Genomic DNA, 23,109 nt, shown 5'->3' with positions numbered 1-23,109 from the left:
TTTGCTTAGCTGTACAGCACTGAGGTATCACACTGTCTGGGAACTATCTGTAGATCTGCTAGGCTGTCGAACAGCGACACTATGAGGTCTACCTGGAGAACTGCAAGAGAAGCTCTTTCACGCTGATTGAAACAGGGACATGAGGATGTTTGCATTTTAGGTCTGGATTTATGGCAGGCAACCAGGCAAGTACCAGGCTTCAGATGCTTGTCAAAGACTCAAAGCTGTCTCCTCAACTATCCACTCAATGGCTGAAACAAATAGTACAAACAGTCCATCTTCACTTGTAAAGCTGGTAACACTGACCTGCATGGCCAACGTTCGGGGGGGGGGGGGATTATTAATTCAAAGTAAAATTCAGCTTATGCTATATATACAAATTATTGTGAGTGACTGCAGTCAGATCCATGCATGCAATTTTATTGTCTTATATGACAACGTTAAACCATGCCTGCAATTTGTGCATCGAAGTCATGCGATGGGTGAAGGGCATGGTGAGCAAAACCTGAACAAATGGTGGAGGGTGCCAAAGACACTCCTTGACTGGGCTCCTTTTGGTCTCACGCAGCACCAGGTGTGTTGGATGGTGTGTTAAGAATAAAGAAGTATTCTTTAGAGTAAAGTGAGTGTATTTTCCACAGCAAAATGTAGAGATGGCACAATTTCATTAAAAGTTGCAGTAGATCAAATGAAAGCGTAGAAGTCAAGGAAAAGCATGGTTGATGGGGAAAGCATGCGTTTCTTGCTCATGTTCTGTACACAATGCACTTCTGTCTGTCTGCATTTCTTCATACTGCTGCTCATGCTAAAAATGCCTGTGTAACGCCTCCCAACCGTATTTTCATATTTTCACAAAATCATAGAATAGTAGGGTGGAAGGGGCCTACAAGACCGTCGAGTACAACCCCCTACTCAATGCAGGAATCCAAGTCAGAGCATCCCTGACTGGTGGCTGTCCAGCCTCGTCTTGAACGCCTCCACTGTGGGAGAGCCCGCCACCTCCCAAGTAACTGGTTCCATTGTTGTATTGCTCTAACAGTAAGGAGGTTTTCCCTGATGTTCAGCTGGAATCTGGCTTCCTGTCACTCGAGCCCATTATTCTGTGTCCTGCACTCTGGGATGATCGAGAAGAGATCCTGGCCTTCCTCTCTGCGACAACCTTTCAAGTACTTGAAGAGCGCTATCCTATCTCCCCTCAGTCTTCTCTTCTCAAGGCTAAACATGCCCAGTTCTCTCAGTCTCTCCTCATAGGGCTTTGTTTCCAGTCCCCTGATCATCCTCATTGCCCTCCTCTGAACCCTCTCCAGCTTGTCTGCAACAACTTTTCCTGATGCTAGAAATTACTTTGATACATGTTGGCACTGCCTACAAAACCAAATGTTTAATCTTTTATATACAATTTTTCATATTTATATTCACCTTTTATATTCACACACATTACACACACACACACACACACACATATATATATATGGAAATCACTTTCTCCTGGCATCTCTATAAGTATATAACAAATCTGATTGTATACTGAAGGCCCTCTTGTCCCACAGCATTCGACTCCTAAATATTCCCACTTTGAACTCTTTCATTGCATGGACAGATAATAGTCATGCACTCAAATATTTTGCATAGCGGAGAGGTAAAGAGACAAAACAACCACCTTGTAAAGAGTTTTAAGATTTCCAGTTGAACATACCAGAGCACTGTTACTATCCATACTTTTAGGGCAACTCTATGTGTGACAGGAGATGCCTGGTTCCTGCCTAGAACAGCAGCCCTGTGTCTCCTCCTCTCTTCTTCCCCTGTAACGTGTAGTAAAACATATGAAATTACAACATTAAACTCCTGGTTCCTCCCTACCCTGCTTCACTCCATTGATTGTGTCTTGCAGGGATGAGGAAATTTGGAAGTGTGATGTCATCATATCACATGTTTTGTTGTATACATGTTACTGGGGAGCTGAGGATGAAGTGCTGTAGGGCTGTTGCTTTCTGAGGCAGACATGTCTAGTTTCCTCTCTCAGCCAGTGTTCAAAATCTGGAGGAAAAAGTGTGTGTGTGTAAGTGTGCATTAATGCATCTAACGGCCCTATCCCCTAACTCCAAGAAGATTTACCCAAATCATGTACTCCCTCCTCCCACTGCCTGAAACATAACAACCCCAAATACAAAACAACTTAAGAGGAGGTAGGATGTGTTGACGACAGCACCGTAGGACATATTTGTTGTTAGGGGTGTAAGAAGTACAGAACTATATGTGATAAAAGTCTGTCCATCCAGCTACTGTGTTTCTTATGAAATTAAAGCAATGGGAAAAAAGAGTAGCTTTGCAGAGTGATGACCTAACGATGTTCAGGTATTTTATCACTGAAGACCTTTGTCTAGTTATGTGGAATGTATATGTGCACTTCAGGTAGTTCTCCCTTCCTCCTTGTGAGACGTGTGACAGCCCAGAAAAAAAAAACGGAAAACTCGGGGGGGGGGGGAGCTTTTTTTTCTTGTTTTTTTTCTGAGGACTGTTTTTGTTTCTCCAAAAAATTGAACAGTTTTGGATTATGCAATATTTTCTTTTAGAATTGAAGACAAAGTATTTATATATTGTTACCCAGCCTTTACTCCCCACAAAATGATTTCTAAAAACTATGTAATAAGAACACTTTTACAGAAATACTAGAGATGCAAAATGTCTGGAAATAATGAAGCCATGGGGAATTTTTTTAATCCTTTCTGTAAGCTTCCCACTTCCCAGCATAGTTATTTCTTTAATTCCTTATTAAAATTATTGATCAACAGTATATTTTACTGATAGACATTTATGCTCAGTTTCCCAGCATATGAGTAGAGTCCATTGTGCATTCTTGAGAGTAAATGTGCATTCTTGACAGCTTGGGTTTTGTTCTATAGAGTCTTGTGTTTCTGGTGTTGTAGCAGTCATTTAATGTTGCTCTAATCTATTCAGACAAAAATCACACATTTACTAACTGAGTTTACTTTAAAAAGTTTTAAAATAGAATGATAATATTATGAGCAAACTAAGTTATACATACAATAACTTTAGGAACAGGAAGCAGCTTTATGTTCCTAAAGCAGCCCCCCACAACCTAGTGCCCTCTGGATGTTTTGGACTACAGTGCCTAGCATTCCTGACCATTGGCCATACTGTCTGAGGCTGGTGAGAGCTGAAGTCCAAAATATCTGGAGGGCACCAGGTTGGGGAAGGCTGTCTTAAAGCAACAAAGTGGCTTTAGGTCTGTAAAAAGTGCTAAAAAAATAAGTATTGCTTATTTTTCAATTCCCCCCCAAATTTCCGTTCTTTTCCCTCTGGGAAAAAAATGGAAAACCCCCGTTTTTCCCCACATGGCCTCAAAATTTCTGGAAATTTTAAATCTCTGCTCCTTGGCAAACTTGCCCCTAGGCACAGTAGTGTCCTGCCTCCCAAGGCCTCTGACACTCCTCCTATCCACAAATAGCACACTTCTTATCTATAAGCCTGTGAGGTGTCATCCTAGCCTCACCCTCTCACCTCTTTCGCTCCTCTTTTTTCCACCTGCCTACCTCCCTGTCATCCTTCATATAGCTGTTTCCTCAGCCTCTGCTGCAGCACCTTCCTTTATGCCTGCTGCCTCCTTTGTCCAGTGCTTGCTGTCAGGAGCGCCTGGCGGCCTCTCTCAGTAGATTCCAGTAGCCAACTCAAGACACAGATGAAAGGATTTCTTTTCAAAGCTTTAATCCTTTTACAACTTAATGACTCTTTCAGATGCTAATCACCAGCGACTAAAGCAAGGAACAGCAGAGTGGCCTAAGCTTCAAGTAGGCAGTTGATCCCCGTTTGAAAGAGAGTCACTCGAAGACCCAGAACTTACGGGCTAGGGAGAGATCCTCCCTCTTTCCCTTGGGTCCATGGAAGGCCGCTGTTGCTTGTGCGCCAAATGGGCGCTACACCTCCTTTCCACGCCCTCCGTCGCTCGTCACTCTTTGCATCTGCATCGAGCATCTAAGAAGCGCCCCTCCCGCACTCCCTCACTGCCAGGGTCACTATCTATCTTAGGAATGCTGGCAGGAGGAATCTCTGCCAGGTGCTGAGCCTGTGAGGGATGAGCTGGCCCCTCTCCCACGGATTGCTGTTCCTCCTCAGAATCCGAACTGCTCTGAGGCTCTCTGGGCTCAGTTTCCACCCTGACACTTAACCTGCATCATTTGCCCCCCTGCTTCAACCCCCCCCTCCAATGCTCCAGGGTCACTGATACTGTGGCCATGTGCCCTACGTCACAGTCCTCTATCAGAAGGCACCCCATATAGGAATGACTATCCTCCAGTCCAAGTCCGGTTTAAAAATAAAGGACCACAAGAAGAGAGAAGACAGGCCATAAAGTTGCCCATCAGCAGTTAGCATCCGGGCAGCAGAGTGAGTAGGTACACTGGTCACCTGGTCACTGCCTTCCTTGCAACGATGCACTTGAGATGGTGAGATGCACTTCTACTTAAATTATAGTAATTATCTCAAAATTTGTATCTATACATCTAAATCAGCATATGCAAATTTTATGCATATCTTTTCATCTTTTTTTGGTGATGCATTTCCCCTTTTGGGGGGAAGCTACAGGAGGCTACAGGCTGCTACAGAGATGACTGTACAATGAAAGACAGGCCACTCACACGACACTCCTCAGCCACCTCATAAGCACAAGAACCCTGAACTGAACCCATGAGCATTTCTCCAGAATTTCTTCTCCTTTGAATGTCTTTTCTTTTCTATTAAATTGAATGAGAATGGTGGGAAAATATGGAAGGAATTTTCAGCACAGCACTAGAAATAAAGAATTTTGTCAGTGACTTGATTCAGACAGAGATTGAATCCTATCAGCTCAGTAGTCCAATTTTAAACTACTGGCTTTTTTATTGTAAACACAGATTTTAAAAGACAGTCACTTTTAGTGCTCTTGACTGTTTACAGTGAATTGTTTAGCTCTGTTTGCAATTAAAATAATTTCTGTCCTTCAGTATTGTCTTTTCAAAACCTCTGACCTGCATCATTAATAATTTCAGCATTATTATTAGTAGTAGTATTAAAATGCAATTCCTATTTAGAATATCTTTAGAAAATACAAGCACACAATACATATATAGATATATTCACAAAATACTGGTGCTTCCCTCCCCATATATGCAGAAGCATCCCCATGTTATGAATCCGATATTTCAGAGAGACTGCAATCCCATCTAGAAGATGCCTTTTTCCTTTTAGCTGATCCACTGAGTCCCCCACTATTATCATTTCCATCTTGTCTAGAATGAGTCTAGAATGAAGTTTATTCATCTGCATCCAATCTACTAGCAATCCCAGGCATCAGTTCAGGGGCATCATTACTTTACCCAGATCAGAGGAAAAGGAAAAATAGCATTGGGAGTTTTCTACATAGTGCACTCCACAATTCCAGATAACTTCTTGTGGTGTTTGCATGTGTATGTTAAATAGTGGGGAAGCAAAATTGATCCAGAAGATGACTCCCATAGAGAGAAACAGCAATCTTCCAGTATCACCCTCTGGAACCAATGTTCCAGGAGGAAGCTGAACACGTGCAAAGTGATGCCCCGTATCTCCCAGAGGTAGTCCAGAGGCATCAACCATAGTTAACAATATCAACTATGGCCCATAGAGCCAGTTCAGAAAGATACAATGGTTGATGGTATCAGAAACTTAGAACATGAAGATACATCCTTTGGGACAAAATAGTTTGTAAAACCATTTCCCCATATCATTAAAATAATAGAACAGTAGGCAGGGGCACGTCTCCACAGAAAACTGCTTATCTAAAACAATTAACCATACAATCCTATACATCACTACTCAAATGTACATCTCATTCAGTTCTTTTGGGCTTTCTCCCAAGTGGGTAGTAGCATTGTGTTTTTATTCAGATAGGCTTTTGGCTTTTAAGCTTATTTGTTAATTAACATCCCAGTTAACACCCTCAATCCATCATTGTCACTTGAGGCACAGTTGGCCTCTGTGACTGGCTGCACCTCTCCTCGTCTCCCCTTGTATATCCTGTGTAGCAGAGGTGATGGCATGCATGAAGTGGGGAGAGGGAATGGGGAAAGGGTTGGGAACAGGGCACCTGAGGCAGGGTGCATGGGTTTCCTCTCAGAGCCAGATGTGGTCCGTGGGTCATGGGTTTCTGATCTAAGGGAACGTTTCCTCCTTTGGAGGCCCTCCTCCAGGCCTGCTGGAGGACGTTGTGTAGATGGCTACAAGAGAGAGGGCCTTGTCAGTCGTCATGCCCATAGAAAAGGTCCTGAGTGCTGGGCAAAGACCTCTCTTTTCCCCAAGGCATTTTAGATTTTAAATTTTATGGCTGTTTTTACATATGTGACATTGTTTTTCCTGTGCTGTTTGTTTTTTGTATTGTATTGTATTCAATTCTTTTAGCTTTATGTAATCCACCCAAAGAACTGTTGTTATTGGATAGATTAAAAATAAATAAATGTATGTAGTTAAAACTGCAGCCAGGTCAACCAATCTGCAAACCACATTCCCCTCCCCAAATTAGAAATTTATAGCCCAAGATGTGACTGGTAATCTCGAATACACAAGTGCAATTCAGCTGTCCTCCTCTCTTTGTACTTTCCCAGCTCCTTGCCACATACCTTCCAGTTTCATAGACTCTTCCCTTTAGTCATGTCCTTCACTTTCTCAGGGTCAACTTTTTCTCTCATGTGACTGCACCCATTTTCACCTCTCTCTATTTCTACATGCCCATCTCTCTCTATTTCTTCATTATTTTATTTATGCATGTTAAAACTGTAATGGTACCTTTTTGAAACAATCCAACAGCATCCTTCAACATGATGTCTCCAAAGCATCTTAAATCAATATTATTTTAAAACACAAATAATAGTTCCACAGTATTCATAGACTCATAGAATCATAGAATAGTAGGGTTGGAAGGGGCCTACAAGGCCATCGAGTCCAACCCCCTGCTCAATGCAGGAATCCAAGTCAGAGCATCCCTGACAGATGGCTGTCCAGCCTCGTCTTGAAGGCCTCCAGTGTGGGAGAGCCCACCACCTCCCCAGGTAATTGGTTCCATTGTCGTATTGCTCTTACAGTCAGGAAGTTTTTCCTGATGTTCAGCCGGTTTATTGTTGACTAAACAATAAAAAGTAGACAAATTCAATAAAATAGTAGTCAGTAAAGATAGATCAGTTAAATGTGTAGTGAGTTTGAAGAGTCCGATCTGAACTGACACAGTGTCCTATATGCTGTTTGAAGGCATTGAGACATGTTTGGCCTAACCGGTAGCTTTATCGTTAATTAAGAAGGCCTCTCACACAGGCTGGCAATTTACAGCTTCACCTTGAAGCTGTTTTGGCCAGCAGGATGATCTTATCGTGGGAGATGAGATAAGTTTTGCTTCCCGTGGGAAGGAAAAAAACCCTTCTCCCTGTCAGCTCTTGAACTAGGGAGAGAAACCTATAAAATCCAGCAGGGTGATTTTGCTCTTTGGTCTCGCTCCGTGGGGGAAAACGTGCACAACCAGCCTGGAGAACTTTGATCCTAGGAACGACATCTTGTACGCTGTTGATGGGGATCTCGTGTACATTCAGCTGTGACGAAGGTGCCAGCTTCATTGGCTGAAGGGATGTGTGAGCTTTCTTTGCACATTTATTCTCCATATCCATTTTCTATCAATAAACTGTAATTCCATTCACAAGTGCTCTAGTTTCATCTTGGTAATCCAAAGAATCTATTTTGACTGGGCCCCGAGCAGATCAAGCCTCCAGATTAATACAAAAAGCTATAAGCAGTTCAATTAAAAGCTTGGTTTTAAAAGTCTTAACAGCACCTAAAAAGACCTACGATCTTAATGAACTGGTAGATTCATATGACAGAAGACAGAAATCTAGAGAGATGCTGCCTCTTCTCCCCACCCCACCCCCCTCTAATTGTTGTGCACTGGGTAAGAAGGCAGTATGTATGGTGTAAGTGACCTGGTACCCTCCAGATGCTTTGGATTACAACTCCCATCATCCCCAGCCAGCATGGTCAGGGGTTGTGGAAGTTGTAATCCAAAACAGCTGAAGACATTGGGTTGCCTACCCCTGCTATACATGGTTTTCTCTCTCTCTCTCTCTCTCTTTCTTTAACTGGTTCTGATGCTGAAGCTGTGTCTGATTGATTTAAATTTTAAATTTTAAAGCAAGGTGTTTAAAATTAATGGATAAGAAGTCTGATCTTGAGGTCAAATGCAAATTTAATCTCTTTGCTTTAATGTTTACTTTCAGCAAGTGTCCATTCTCATCATGTGTGTTTAGAATTTAGCGTAATGGGGATGGAGCCCTGCTGTACGTGTAAATCCCTCACTCTTATTTCTGCTTTTTAAGAGAATCTTAGCTTTTTCTTGCCTCTGTCCTCATTTTCAGGTCTTGGCTCTTCTTTTATGGAAGATTATTGCAAGTCAGGTCACACAGTCCTTTTTTATTTTCTGCTGCTGCCCCTGAATAAATCTTCAAGAGATTTAATGGTTGCACACAACTTACATATTGCCCCTGCTTGCCTGACCCTGTGATCATGTGGGACGACAGTTCTCTGAGCAAAGATCAGATGGTATTTACTTATGATGATCCCTGTGCATATGCAGGGAGAGTAATTACTTAAAATTTCACATGACTGAGTTCATATCCCATTTAGTCCGATAGCTTTCTCCTCCTAAATAGACCATTTCTTGTTTTGGTCTCTTTAGCTTTAGTGTAGAGGCCCATTCCATTTTGGTGTCTCTTGTTATATTTCCTGCTTCACACATCATACACTGGATGGTGCTTATGCCCTGTGCCACACCAGAGATTCCCTCCTTCCTTGAGGTGTGCACAGCAATCACCATGAATTATCTAGATCCATTTCTACCTGGTTTTAGGCCTGCTTATGGGACAGAGACTGCTTTGGTTGCCTTGGTAGACAATCTACCCCGGGAACTAACAGGAGATGTGTGTTCCTCTTGGTTCTGCTGGACCTCATAGCAGCTTTCAATGCCATCAACCATGGCATCCTTCTGAGGCATCTGCCTGAGACAGGACTGGGAAGCACTGTTATATGGTGGCTCCAGTCCTTCTTGGAGAGGTGATCTCAGAAGGCGGTGCTGGGGGATTCCTGTTCAACACCGTGACTATTGACCTGTGGTGTCTCTCAGGGTTCCGCCTTATCTCCCATGCTATTTAACACAACCTTCCCCAACCTGGTACCCTCCAGATGTGTTGGAGTAGAACTCCCTGCATGCCCTAGTCTACAGGACCTGCATTCACAGATACAGGTCCCTAATCCTAGTCATGTTTTTTCAGCTCCATTGAAATCTATGGGGCTTTCTTCCATGTACATTTGCTAAGGGATTGCAGCCTGGCAGGTTGAACCTGTCCACATATATGGGTAAGTCTCACTGACAGTGCAAGCCTATGCATGTTTACTTGGAAAAAAAGTCCCATAGTACTCAATGCAGCTTACTCACAGGTAAGTGTGAATAGGATTGCAGCCTGTGAGAGTGCATGAGTGAAAGAAATTTAGCAAGCAGGGAGGAACAGTATTCTGAAATAAAGATGAACGGACAAAAAGGGTGCTGGTGGAAAGCAGAGAGAGGAAAAGCGAGAGTGCAGACTTTTCTCTTTGTGTGGGTGTGGGTGAATACTGAGAGAGAAAATATTAGGGGTGTATGGATTTTGTTAAATCTGCTCTGTCTGTTGCGTGGATTGTCAAGCCTCTTTCATTCCATTGTCCGCTCATTGATGGAATCAGGTTTTTTTAGGTTTGTGTGAGAATTGCATAAGAGAACTTGCATTAGTGAAAGTGTGAATTTGCAAAAAAATTCCCCCAAAATGGAAAACCTGGTCCACAGAATCTGCACTACTTGGAAAAAGCTGATCCGCTGCAGAATCTGCAGGACAGATTCATAGAAATCCAAACTCATTTGAATCTGTTGTGGATTTCATAGAATAATAGAATAGTAGGGTTGGAAGGGGCCTACAAGGCCATCGAGTCCAACCCCCTGCTCAATGCAGGAATCCAAGTCAGAGCATCCCTGACAGATGGCTGTCCAGCCTCGTCTTGAACGCCTCCAGTGTGGGAGAGCCCACCACCTCCCCAGGGAACTGGTTCCATTGTTGTATTGCATTCCAAATTGCCACTCCTGATACCCATTTAACAGCACAGCTATGGATGAGGATGGAAGCTGAAATGTGTAGCTTAAAATATATTTTTAAAATCCTGTTATTAGTCTTTCTATCTCATATATATATATATATATATATATATACACATACATATATATATTTAAGTGACCAAGCTGACAAACATCATGGATGAAAACCAAAGAGCAACTTTAGAGACACATATGATACATATGTAAATGAAGACTTAAAAAGTGGACAAGACTTGTGTAAGTTCATATCATTGGATTGGTTAGATTCAGGTTGTACTTAAATTGTTAGATTCAGGCTGTACTTGGCTTTATAATTCTGCTGTATAATTCTGCCTTGCATAGCAGAATCAATTTTCAATTGTACAAATGTATCTAATCTGGAAGTGTATCAGATTCTACCTCCAGTTTGATGGAATGTTAGTGAATAATTGCCAATTTTTCCTATTTCAAAAATAGTTTTTTCAAACTTTGTAAATATGTAGTTTGTCTGTAATTTGCCTGTTGCTTTTATTTACATTTGCTAGAACTGCACTCTCAATTGGCTAGGAAATGTCTTCATTGTTTTGCATTTGCGTCCTTTTTTGGTTTTATCACAATTTTTCTCACTATCAACCTATTAATTTGCAATTCACCTTACAAATTGCTGGCAAAAACTAACATTAAATCATGTGGTACATTCAATCATAACATGTGCTTTGTACTTTGGGGATTGTTGGGTAACTTGAAACTCTATAAACATGCCCAAAGAGTAGCTAAGATGGCAATCATATACACCATTACCTGGGAGTTAGCCCTACTGAACATTATAGGATTTCACTGTTCAATCCTACATATGTCTACTCAGAAGTAAGCCAGATTGAGTTCAATGGGGCTTACCCCCATTAAGCGTGTACAGGATTAGACCCTTAACTTCTTTCCTCCATCTAGGTACTGAAAGTCTGCAGACACTGCTGGATGAACATCAGCTGGGCAAAGCAGAATAATTTTTCAGAAGCGATGTTTTTTAGACTTTCAGCCTCATTCAGATTTATGTGTCTCCAAAACATGCTTCCAGAATTTTCAACATAAATTGATTCAATAAGGTCACATCTTACATGCTTCTAAAGTTAAATAGAAAATGTAAGTATTTGTACTGGAAGTGAACTGATGCAACTGTATATGTCTTACAGAGCATAGACTCAAAATATACTAATGAATAAATAAGCACTATATTTTCTAAAGAAGTACAGGAATGTTCATTCTTGTATTTGGTGACCTCCCATTTTTCCTTCTCCTAAAAAAATAAGACAGAAATTACCACCCAAATATTACAGCGCAAACTAATTGACATGAATAGGAAGATTCCAGGAAACTCAATGTCATAGTCTCATTTGAGTGCCGCCTTTTTGAGGGTGAAAAATGGGGTAAAAGTACTCTCAATAAATAAATAAATAAATTTCCCTAGGTGACTTCAATTACATGAAAGCAAAGATGTATTCATTGCTTAATGGACATTTGAGATATTTGATATCTTAATGATGGATAGTCATGGTTCCTTCAAGTATAACACTGTGAAGGTCACAACAGCAGCAATTAAATTCAATCAAATAAATCATACCATCTGATCTTCCTGTATAGTCAAGAAAAAAGAACTCACCGTGCCTTCAGTCACCTTCTCAGAGTATAAATGCCCACCTTCACTGAACATCAAAGAAACGTCTGATTTGCCATTGCACAGGATATTCTCTGCTATCTGGACACTGGGCTGCAGGAAAGTCAACCCGTTTCTCCTGGATTCAGAGGACAGACAGACCTGGTAGGAATAAGGCAAAGTCCCATCTTCATAATTTGGAGGGAATACGGCACCCGCCTTTGAACGAGGATCAGGAACAAAGCACTGAAGGAAGGTGGGATTCCTTGACCGTCGAAGTTTCATCATGATGGTCAATGTCACCGTCACCAGGAACAGAAAGGACACCAGAGCCAATGCCAACACCAAATAAAGCTGCACATCGGACTGATGCTCTGTGTCAGTGGCTTGGGAGTTCATTTCTGGGAGAGCCTCCTGAAAGTTCTCAGCAAACACCAAGTTCAGAGTCACGGTGGCTGAGAGCGGAGGATGTCCATTATCCTTGGCCATGACGACCAGCCTCTGCCTCACAGCATCTCTTTCAAGGAACCCTCGGGCTGTTTGGACCTCTCCTGTGTGGGAGCCAATAGTGAAGAGCGAGGGCTCTGTGGCCTGCAGGAGATGGAAAGAGAGCCAGGCATTGTGCCCAGAGTCGGCATCCACCGCCACCACCTTCGTCACTAGATACCCTGGCTCCGCCGACCGAGGCACCATCTCAAAGAGAGATGAACCCTCTGTTGCTTGGGGTGGGTACAGGATCTGGGGAGTGTTGTCATTCCTGTCCAACACGCACACCCTCACTGTGGCACTGCTATTGAGAGGGGGGGAGCCTCCGTCTTGGGCCTTCACTTCGATCTGAAACTCCCTGAATTGTTCATAGTCGAAGGAGCGCTGAGCATAGACGGTTCCAGTCTCAGAGTTAATGGAGATATAGGAGGACACAGGCAGATCCTCAGTGTTGCTACTGAGAATGGAGTAAGTGATTCGGGCATTGCGTTCCAGGTCTGGGTCAGAGGCCTTGAGGTGGAAAATGGGAGCTCCAGATGGGTTGTTCTCTGGAATGTAGGCAGTGTAGGAAGATGTGTCAAAGGCTGGGGGGTTATCATTGATATCTGAGATCTGTATTGAGATGGTTTTGTTTGTGGAGAGAGGAGGTGTGCCTTTGTCTGTGGCTGTGATTGTAATATTATACTCTGGGGACCTTTCTCTGTCAAGGGGACCCTCTACGAGCAGCTTGAAGTAGTTATCTGAAGATGAGACTATCTGGAATGGTACAAGTTCTCTCAGATGACAAGTGACTTCCCCATTATCCCCAGAATCTATATCATGAACTTTGATGAGAGCAATCACACCTCCAGGTGCAGCACCTTCGGGGACTGGGCTGGACACGGAGGTCAGGATCACATTTGGGGCATTGTCGTTCTCATCAAGAACCTCAATCTCCACATTGCAGTGTGCTACCAATCCACCTCCATCACTTGCCTGTATGATCATCACATAGCTTTTTCTGTCCTCAAAATCGATACTCTCCATAAGTGCCATCGTTCCATCTTTGGGATCCAGATCGAATTTCTGCTCAGCAGGTTCTGGGATGTTACTGAAAGCGTACGTTATTTCAGCATTTGACCCTTCATCACTGTCAGAAGCGTTAACCTGAAGCACAGAGGTTCCTCTGGGTGCATTCTCTTTTACGCTTACCTTGTAGGTTGCCTGGGAGAAGACAGGTGGGTTATCATTAGTATCAGTAACGATAATTCGTATGTTGACAGTCCCAGTTTTTACTAGATCTCCCCCATCCACAGCTGTAAGGACCATGTGGTGTATGTGTTCTTTTTCCCTGTCCAGTTGTTTCTGCAATATTAACTCTGCATATTTGCCACCATCTTTGCTCTCTTGAATTTCTAGCTTGAAATACGGAGTTGGGCTCAAATGATAATTCTGGAGGGAGTTGATTCCGATGTCCTCATCTTCAGCATTTCCAAGAGAAAATCGAGCTCCTGGCAAATTAGACTCACATATTTTAAGATCGATATTTTCTCTCCGGAAATGTGGGGCATTATCATTAGTGTCCTGGATAAAAATATGTATGTGGAAAATATTCAAAGGATCATGTGCTACAACTTCTAATTTTAGGACACATGTGGATGATTTTCCACAAATCTCTTCCCGGTCTATCCTGGCTTTCACATACAGGTCGCCATTTTGCTCATTCAGAGCAAAGTATTGCTTTTCCGACGAGATACCAAGCTTGCGTTTTGACAATTCTCTGACATCCAGTCTCAAATCTTTCGCAAGGTTCCCCACAAAGGAGTGCTCTTCTGTTTCCTCTGGAACTGAATAGTGAACCTGCTCGGACACCACCCAGCAGAACAAAGACCAGAATATGAACAGAAACAGCACTTGCCTGCGGATGGCTTCTCTTGTTCTCCCTGAGTGCCTTTCTTCCATCGTTGTCATTGCCTTTCCTCCTTTCTTTCCCTCACTTCCAATTATATTTTCAAGTGTCCCAGTCCTTTGCAGTAAGATGGTTGAAATATAGTCCTTATATTTGAAAAGTGATCCCTTGAAAATGAACAGCTTTCCTTTCTGGAGCAGCTTTTTCAAGTAAAGCCTTCTGCGGCTTCTTCTTTCTGACCAGCTGAAACGCAGTGGAGGGAGACTGCTTCAGGAGCCTCAAGTGCTAATCTAGCTATGGCTGCTCCCTTGTTGTCCAACAGCGACACTCTGAGTCCACGTGCAGAACTGCTGATAATTTTTCTTGGAGGTCTATATTATATTTTATTTTTAGAAGTATAGGTTTATAAAAAAAAAACTTCTTCCATGATTAGCCATCTGCATTTCAGTGCTTATTGTTGAGTAGATGCTATATACTTACTTTATTCATACTATAAAAACTTCCTTCTTTTCAATATGCAGACCAGTGGAGCCCTGGTTTCCATGTCTTTCTACTTTATGACATTTTCATGACATTTAAGAAAATGATGAAAAACTATTACAAGGGGAGAAAGGTTGTTAATACATAGGGTTTTTTTGATACACACCTTCAGCTTTTGATTAATGTAAGTTGACTAACACAGTGATCTTCCTTTTTCAACCAATACATTTAAACAGATTAAACGGTGTCAGCCTCCTCCACTTTGGAGTCTAGGGATAGATATATCTATGCCCACAAATATGCTGATTTCTATTCCATGTTTGTAACATTCATATCCTAATGATTATTAGGAGAGAGACTCAATGGCACTTCCCAGTATCAAATTAAAAAAACAGAGTTATAATTCACTTGTACATATTTTGTTAAATCACCCACTATAGAGGCTTTGGAAGTACTCAGGCTTGAAAAATTAATACTGCATATATTTTGAAATACATTTTTCTTAATACGGTGACTCAATAATTACTTGTTAATGGATAATTTATTTTGCTAAATTTTGAGGGCAGGGGCTGCAGCTTAAGAATATTTATTCTCTATATCTTCAAAATTGTACAGGAGGATGATGTGAGAAGCAGTTTACTTTGAAATTACAAAATATTTCCATAACTAGACTAGCAAACTCTGTTTGGCTCACTCTAAAATTTATTCTTTCCTTCTACTTCTTTATCTTCTTCTTTTAAGCTTTCCTGAAAAATACCCTGCCTCAAAAACTCACTCAACAATTTTTTGAGAACATTAAAAGCCCAAATGGATGAAGTTTGCCCCCCCACCTTGCCAGTCCCCAGAGACATCTGACTTGCGCTCAGCGGAGTTCTGTTTGTAATGGAGGAAAGGGGGGTAGCGGTTTTGACCCTCTGGAACAGCATCAGAGATGACATTAGGGCTGCAAGTGAATGGGGAATCGGTGAAAATTGCAGGAAGCTTCCACTGGATATCTGTTGGTGGAGGGACAAGTCTGGATCCAACCCAAGGGTTTCTTTTTTTTTCTTTTTTGAGAATATAAAGAAATCAGAAGGGAGAGAGGATAACAGGTAGCAAGGTGGGCCTAACAGAGATAGAAGAGTCCTTTCAGCCTCAATTTGACCAGAAATTATGCTCTAGATAATTCCCCCACAGGGGCGGGGGAAACACCCTATATTGCATTGTTTCCCCCACCGATCGTGCAAACCTGGCCTCTTGTCTTCTGCATTTAACATGGCAGTGACAGTTCCAGTTTGCAAGTTCTGAGGGATAGTTGATTAAAACAGTCACTGTTAATTCAGGTGCATTGTCATTCAAGTCTGTAACAGAGATCACAACTTTTGATCTGTCACTCAGCCCTCCCCCATCCATGGCTTGCACCTCAAATTCATATAATGATGATGCTTCAAAGTCAAGGCTCCCCAAAAGGGTAATTTCTCCTGTTGTGGAATTTAACAGAAACATTTGGGAATTCTACTTTGTGATTTTTTGAAAATGATATTTTACTTCTCCATTGATTCCTTCATCCAGAGAAGTGGCTTTTACTGTACAAACTGTAGACCCTTCAGGAACACTCTCCTTAATGATTGCCTCATAGATTGGTTGGCTGAAAACTTGTGCATTGTCATTAGTATTGAGAACAGTGACTTGGATTTGCGCTGTGCCAAACCTGATGACACAGTGTACATGCTCTTGAACTTATGAACTGACAATTAATAACTCATAAAGAATCTCTGCTCAAAATCCTTTCCTGGAATATTACCGGATGGGCCAACAAAAGATGGGACAATGATTTTCTGAATTTATTGAACAATATGATAACTTACTATTCCAAGAAACGTGGGCAAAGGATAATATTGAATTACATGGTTATCAAAGGATGATCTCAGAGGGTTTTGCACTGGGAAAGAATGGGAGACTTAGCACAAGGCTTGCCTGCTTTATTCCTTCTACTTTAAATGCCAAAGTACTACCTCTCCCACTGTGTGGCTCAGTATCTACCCTTTGAATATTAAACAATCAAATTTGAATTTAATAGATGTGTATATTACTCCCCCCCCCACTCTAAACATTATAAAGAAGGTCAATACGTTATGCAACGAGAATTTAAATATCCTTCAGCATTCATAGTCATGGCAGGGGATTTTAAGGCCCCGAATTGGACCTGATGATTATACCTTTATATGGCATAAGTAGGAGGAACTCTAAAGATACAGTTATAAATGCAGCAGGGGCAAAACAATTTAATTTTAAACTGAGAACAGGACTGAAGTTTCTGAATGGCTCTACTCAAGGAGACCTCTTAGGGGAATTCATTTACAACTAATTAAGGAGCAGTTGTATAATAGACTACTTTTTTATTTCCCATCCTTTAAAAGCTAGGATCAAAGAATTTGTGGTCAACTCTCAGACTGTTAGCAACCATTAGCCCTCCCATTCAGCTTAAAATTTGTCTGTTGCACACTGACCATTCTGAAAGTGTTTATGGTGCTGTGGATGGTACTAACTTTAGGAGGATTAAATGGACACTAAAATTGTAAGATAAGTTTAGTAACCTCTTAAACTCGGCTTAATTTTCACAGCTTAAAACTGGAATGGAAAATAAATCTATACTAACATCATTAACAGCTTATGGTAATTATAGCTCTGCATGGACATCGAGTTATTCACTGTGCAAGCGGGGAGCCGCCCCGCCTTGACATGAACCCAAAGCTGGTTTGATAGAGAATGTACAGAGCAAAAAAAGAAGCAACTAGAATCCTATAAACAGTACAGAGCGAATTATAAAAACCTTTTAAGACAAAAACAAATGGTACAAAGAAATAGTTGGGAAATCTGATGATGTCTGAAAAAAATAAAGACTATAAGCTGTTTTGGCACAACTTTTCAGGAGCTCTGGAAAGTACTGACAGAGTGAATAATTGCTGCCTCTCTACTGACTTGGGAATGCCATTTTTTCCTCAATATTTTATGATGTAGCCCAAGATCGGCAGAAGGTACATGCTGGGAATCCCATAGAGAATCTGCAAGAATGGGATCTTGTACCAGAAGCAGAAACTTTTGGCCTCATAACACAGTTAAAATTAGGGAAAGCTCTAGTAAATTCTTTTTATTTTTCCCAGGCATTTTAGTCTTTCAGTTTCTGTTGTTTTAACTCTGTTTCTGTATTTTAAATCTTTGCATTGCTCCCATGTTTTATTTTATACTATAGTTTTAAACTTTACTATTGTATTTCATTGTGTTGTATTTTATGGTTTTAATTGTTGTGAACCGCTCAGAGAGCTTCAACTATTGGGCAATATAGAAATGTAATAAATAAATAAATCTGGATAAATCTGGATATAATCCTTCTAGCTGGCTTAAAGCCATTATTGTTGTTCAGTCGTTCAGTTGTCTCCGACTCTTCGTGACCCCATGGACCATAGCACGCCAGGCCTTCCTGTCCTGCGCTCTCTCCCGGAGCGTGCTCAAGTTCATATTCATTGCATCGGTGATGCTATCTAGCCATCGCATCCTCTGCCGTCCCCTTCTCCTTTTGCCTTCAATCTTTACCAGCATCAGGGTCTTTTCCAGAGAGTTTTCTCTTCGCATTAGGTGGCCAAAATATTTGAGCTTCAGCTTCAGTATCTGTCCTTCCAATGAGCACTCAGGGTTGATTTCCTTTAGGATTGACTGATTGGACCTCCTTGCAGTCCAGGGGACTCGTAAGAGTCTTCTCCAGCACCACAGTTCGAAAGCATCAATTCTTCGGCGCTCAGCCTTCCTTAAAGTCCAGCTCTCACAGCCATACATTACTACTGGGAAAACCATAGCTTTGATTATGCGGACCTTTGTTGGCAAGGTGATGTCTCTGCTTCTTACTACGCTGTCTAGGTTTGCCATAGCTTTCCTCCCAAGGAGCAAGCGTCTTTTAATTTCATGGCTACAGTCACCGTCTGCGGTGATCTTGGAGCCCAAGAAAATAAAATCTGTCACTGCTTCCATTTCTTCCCCTTCCATATCCCAGGAAGTGATGGGGCCAGATGCCATGATCTTAGTTTTTTTAATGTTGAGTTTCAAACCAGCTTTTGCACTCTCCTCTTTCACCCTCAACAAGAGGCTCTTTAGATCCTCTTCGCTTTCTGCCATTAGGATGGTATCATCTGCGTATCTGAGGTTGTTGATAATTCTCCCGGCAATCTTAATTCTGACCTGTGATTCATCCAACCCGGCGTTTCTCATGATGTACTCTGCATATAAGTTAAATAAGCAGGGTGACAATATGCAGCCTTGTCATACTTCTTTCCCAATTTTGAACCACTCGGTTGTTCCATGTCTGGTTCTTACTGTTGCTTCTTGACCCTCGTACAGGTTTCTCAGGAGACAGGTAAGGTGGTCTGGTACCCCCATCTCTTTCAGAATTTGCCACAGTTTGTTGCAAAAAAAAAGCCATAGTAGTCCCAATTTATAAAAAGGGATTTAAGTCAGATCCATCAAATTATACCCCCATTAGTCTATTATCAATCATAGGAAAATTATGCATTTAAATTGTAAGGAGGGCTAATGTTGTCCCTATCTTCAAAAGGGCGAAAAGGAGGAACCTGGGAACTACAGACCAGTCAGTCTGACATCAATCAGGGAAAATTCTAGAGCAGATTATAAAGCAATCAGCCTGTAAGCACTAGGGATGTACGAAAGTTCCTTACCTGAACCTGAAGCTTGATTCGCGGTGGGGGGGAGGCGCTCCATCCCTCCCCCCGAAATTCTGGCTGGAGGGGGAGGCGCCCCATCCCTCCTCCCCGAAATTCTGGCCAGGGGGGAGGTGCCCCGTCCCTCCGGCCGCGAATCCTCCTGTCCTGCCGGGACGCAAATGGCAGCGGCTGTAGCTGCCGCCGTTTGCATCCCTGCAGTCAGCCGTGATAGGCTACGTTTACATAGCCTATCATGGCTGAGTGAAAAACAAAAACAAAAAACCGCGTGTACGCAAATGCGTTCCCCTTATTTTCGCCGTAGTCTATGTAAATGTTTACATAGACTACACGTGCCAAAATAAGGAACGCAAATGGCGGCGCCCATGGGCGCTGCCATTTGCGTACGCGCGGTTGTTGTTTTTTTTCACTCAGCCGTGATAGGCTATGTAAACATTTACATAGCCTATCACGGTGATTTTTAAAAATCTAGCCGTGATAGGCTACGGAAATCTTTACGTAGCCTATCACGTTTGTTTGTTGTTGTTTTTTTTAACTTGGAAATGGCGGTGGTGGCAGCCAGTCGGAAGACCGGCTGCCGCCGCCGAACCACCGCCAGAGCCGCCACCACCAGGGACATTCACACAAGGTAAGTCCCGTCCCGGGGGGTGGCAGACCGTTTCTCCACCAATTTCGGGGAGCCGAATGCGCTGGCATTCGGCCTCCCCGAGATTCGTGGAGAAATTCTCTGACATCCCCAGTAAGCACCTTGAAAACACTGCAGTGATTACTTGAAGCCAACATGGATTTGTCAAGAACAAATCCTGCCAGATTAATCTGATCTCGACCAGGTAATCCCCCTTGTGGACTGGGAATGCTGTGGACATAATATACCTTGACTTCAGCAAAGCTTTCGACAAGGTGCCCCAGGATATCCTGATTAGCAAACTAGCTACAAGTGGGCTTGATGAAATAACTATCAGGTGGATCCACAGAACTGGACTCAAAGAGTGCTTATCAATGGAATCTTCTCAAACTAGGGAGAGGTAACGAGCAGGGTACCGCAGGGCTCAGTCCTGGGCCCAGTGCTCTTCAACATTTTTATTAATGGCTTGGAGGAGGAGGTGCAGGGAATGCTGATCAAATTTGCAGATGACACAAAATTGGGCGGGATAGATAATACTCTGAAAGACAGAAACAAAATTCAAAGTGATCTTGATAGGATGGAGTGCTGGGCTGAAAACAACAGAATGAAATTTAACAGGGATAAATGCAAAGTTCTGCACCTAGGAAAAAGAAACCAAATGCACAGTTACCAGATGGAGGATACGTGGCTCAACAACACTACAAGTGAGAAGGATCTTGGAATTGTTGCAGATCACAAGCTGAATATGAGCCAACAATGTGATGTGGCTGCAAAAAAGGCAAATGCTATTTTGGGCTGCATTAATAGAAGGATAGCTTCCAAATCCCGGGAAGTACTAGTTGCCCTCTACTCAGCACTGGTTAGGCCTCATCTGGAGTACTGTGTCCAGTTCTGGGCATCACACTTCAAGAAAGATGCAGACAAACTGGAGAGGGTTCAGAGGACGGCAACAAAGATGATCAGGGGACTGGAAACAAAGCCCTATGAGGACAGACTGAAAGAACTGGGCATGTTTAGCCTTGAGAAGAGAAGAATGAGGGGAGATACGATAGCGCTCTTCAAGTACTTGAAAGGTTGTCACAGAGAGGAAGGCCAGGATCTCTTCTCGATCATCCCAGAGTGCAGGACACAGAATAATGGGCTCAAGTGACAGGAAGCCAGATTCTGGCTGAACATCAGGAAAAACCTCCTGACTCTTAGAGCAATACGACGATGGAACCAATGACCTAGGGAGGTGGTGGGCTCTCCCACGCTGGAGGCATTCAAGACGAGGCTGGACAGCCATCTTTCAGAGATTCTTTGACTTGGATTCCTGCACTGACAGGGTGTTGGACTCGATGGTCTTGTAGGCCCCTTCCCACCCTACTAGTATATGATTCTATGAATGACTGATGCGAATACCATGGGTGCAGAACAAACGTTTTGGTTTCCGAAACGACTGCTCCACTATGGATCATGTTTTAGTCTTTTTCCAGATGGCTGAGAAATACTCTAGACATCGAAAAGGTAAATTATACTTCAGGCCTTTATAGACCTGAAGTCAGCTGCAGTCCTATCCCTTCAGCCTGTTTGCCACATAACCCGGATGGAACACAGACATTCTTTTGGGACAAGGCAGAGCCAAAATAGGAGTTGAGCAGTTCTGCCTTTTCTTTGTCACCTGTCAACATTCTGCCATCTGTGCTGAGCAGTGGGTGTACCATTATTTTATCCTCCTTTAACTATGAACATACCTGAAGTCACCCTTTTTGTTATTCTTAGCTTCCCTCGCCAACCTCTGCTCATTCTGAGCTTTAGCCTTCCTGACACCATCTCTGCAATCCTGGGCTATCAGCCTGTACATTTCCTTAGTGACCTGTTCTTTCTTCCACCTCCTGTGTGTGTCCTTTTTTAATTTTTAGATCAGTGTGAGGATTTTTGTGTAGCCACATTGACTGGGTTCGCATGACATGACAACCCATCATGGGTAACTAGCCATGATGGGGTGTTGTGTTGTGCAAACCCAGACCGCTTCCTGCAGGGTGGCTTATTTTTTTGGCAACAAGCCACCCTAACAGCCCATGGCTTGTTCCAGGGGTTGTTCAACCCATGATGGGCTGTCGTGTCATCCAAACCTGGGAGAGCAATTTCATTGTGGGTTATGGGGGTTGGCTACAGAGCTGCTTGGCAAGAGCAGCAAAAAACCTGCCACTTCTCACGATCTTGCCCTTGTTGCCACCAGTGATGGCCCCTCCACCGGTGCCCAAGTGGCACTGTGGAGTGACTGGTTCACCACCCTTACTGGTTCACCACCCTTTTTTTCTTTGGTCCCAGAAAATTTTGCAAATGTGTTTTTATTATTATTATTATTATTATTATTATTAGTCGGACTTTCACAAGTGCACAAGCGTGCACTTACAATTGTTCAATATGCGTAGTCTTGCCTAGTCAATTTCCTTGTGTGTTTCAGCTGTCAAAGGGAGTGCAGAGGAGGAATAGGCAACATACATGGAAACTGACAAGACAAGACTGCATATAGGCTAATTTGCACACAGTTGCCAGGGACCAATTGCCGAGCTGTCAATGGAAAAGCACTGAAAATGGGGAAAAAGTAGAAAAGTAGGTGCACCAAAAGTGTGTGTGTGGGGGGACGTAATATCTCTCCCTTCGCAATGTGATCCTGTAGCTTTTAAGTATGGATTGACACTTCCCAGTGTCCCCCACCTTTTCAATACTTCCCCAAGTCTCCAGCTACTCTGGAAAGGGGAGATCTCACCCCCCCACACCGTTTTTGTGGCCCTTCTCAGACCACTTAACTACTGTGGTTACTGCAGTTTCCTGACAGTTCTAGAAAAAACTGAGAAGGCGGCTGAATGGGATGGAGTCAGTCGGGTCTCATGGGTGTGTGTGTGAGCAATGCTGATGCTAGTGCCCCATCTTCTCTGTCCCTTTTTACCACCTCCATAATGGTTAAAAAAAAACTCTCAAGAACATTTCCGCAATTTCTTGGACTGGGAATATACACAAATATAATGGCTAGGAACTAAATAGAGGGGAAATTAGCACATCTGCATTAGCACATCTAAGATGGGAAATTAGCACATCTGCATTAGCACATCTGCTCTG

At 42.6% G+C, this 23,109-nt stretch overlaps 2 pseudogenes; both read right to left on the bottom strand.

Annotated features, from left to right (window-relative positions):
* Positions 1–23,109, bottom strand: part of LOC146347572 (protocadherin gamma-A6 pseudogene) — a 59,507-nt pseudogene that overhangs the window by 13,888 nt on the left and 22,510 nt on the right.
* On the bottom strand, positions 6–14,243 carry LOC146347574 (protocadherin gamma-B5 pseudogene; annotated as a pseudogene).

Source organism: Heloderma suspectum, chromosome 4 (assembly GCF_057233095.1).
Source record: "Heloderma suspectum isolate Gila_16-S chromosome 4, 16-S_ref, whole genome shotgun sequence".
Classification (NCBI taxonomy): domain Eukaryota; kingdom Metazoa; phylum Chordata; class Lepidosauria; order Squamata; family Helodermatidae; genus Heloderma; species Heloderma suspectum.
The sequence above is the reverse complement of the archived record's forward strand: the minus strand, read 5'-3'. Positions and strand labels throughout refer to the sequence as shown.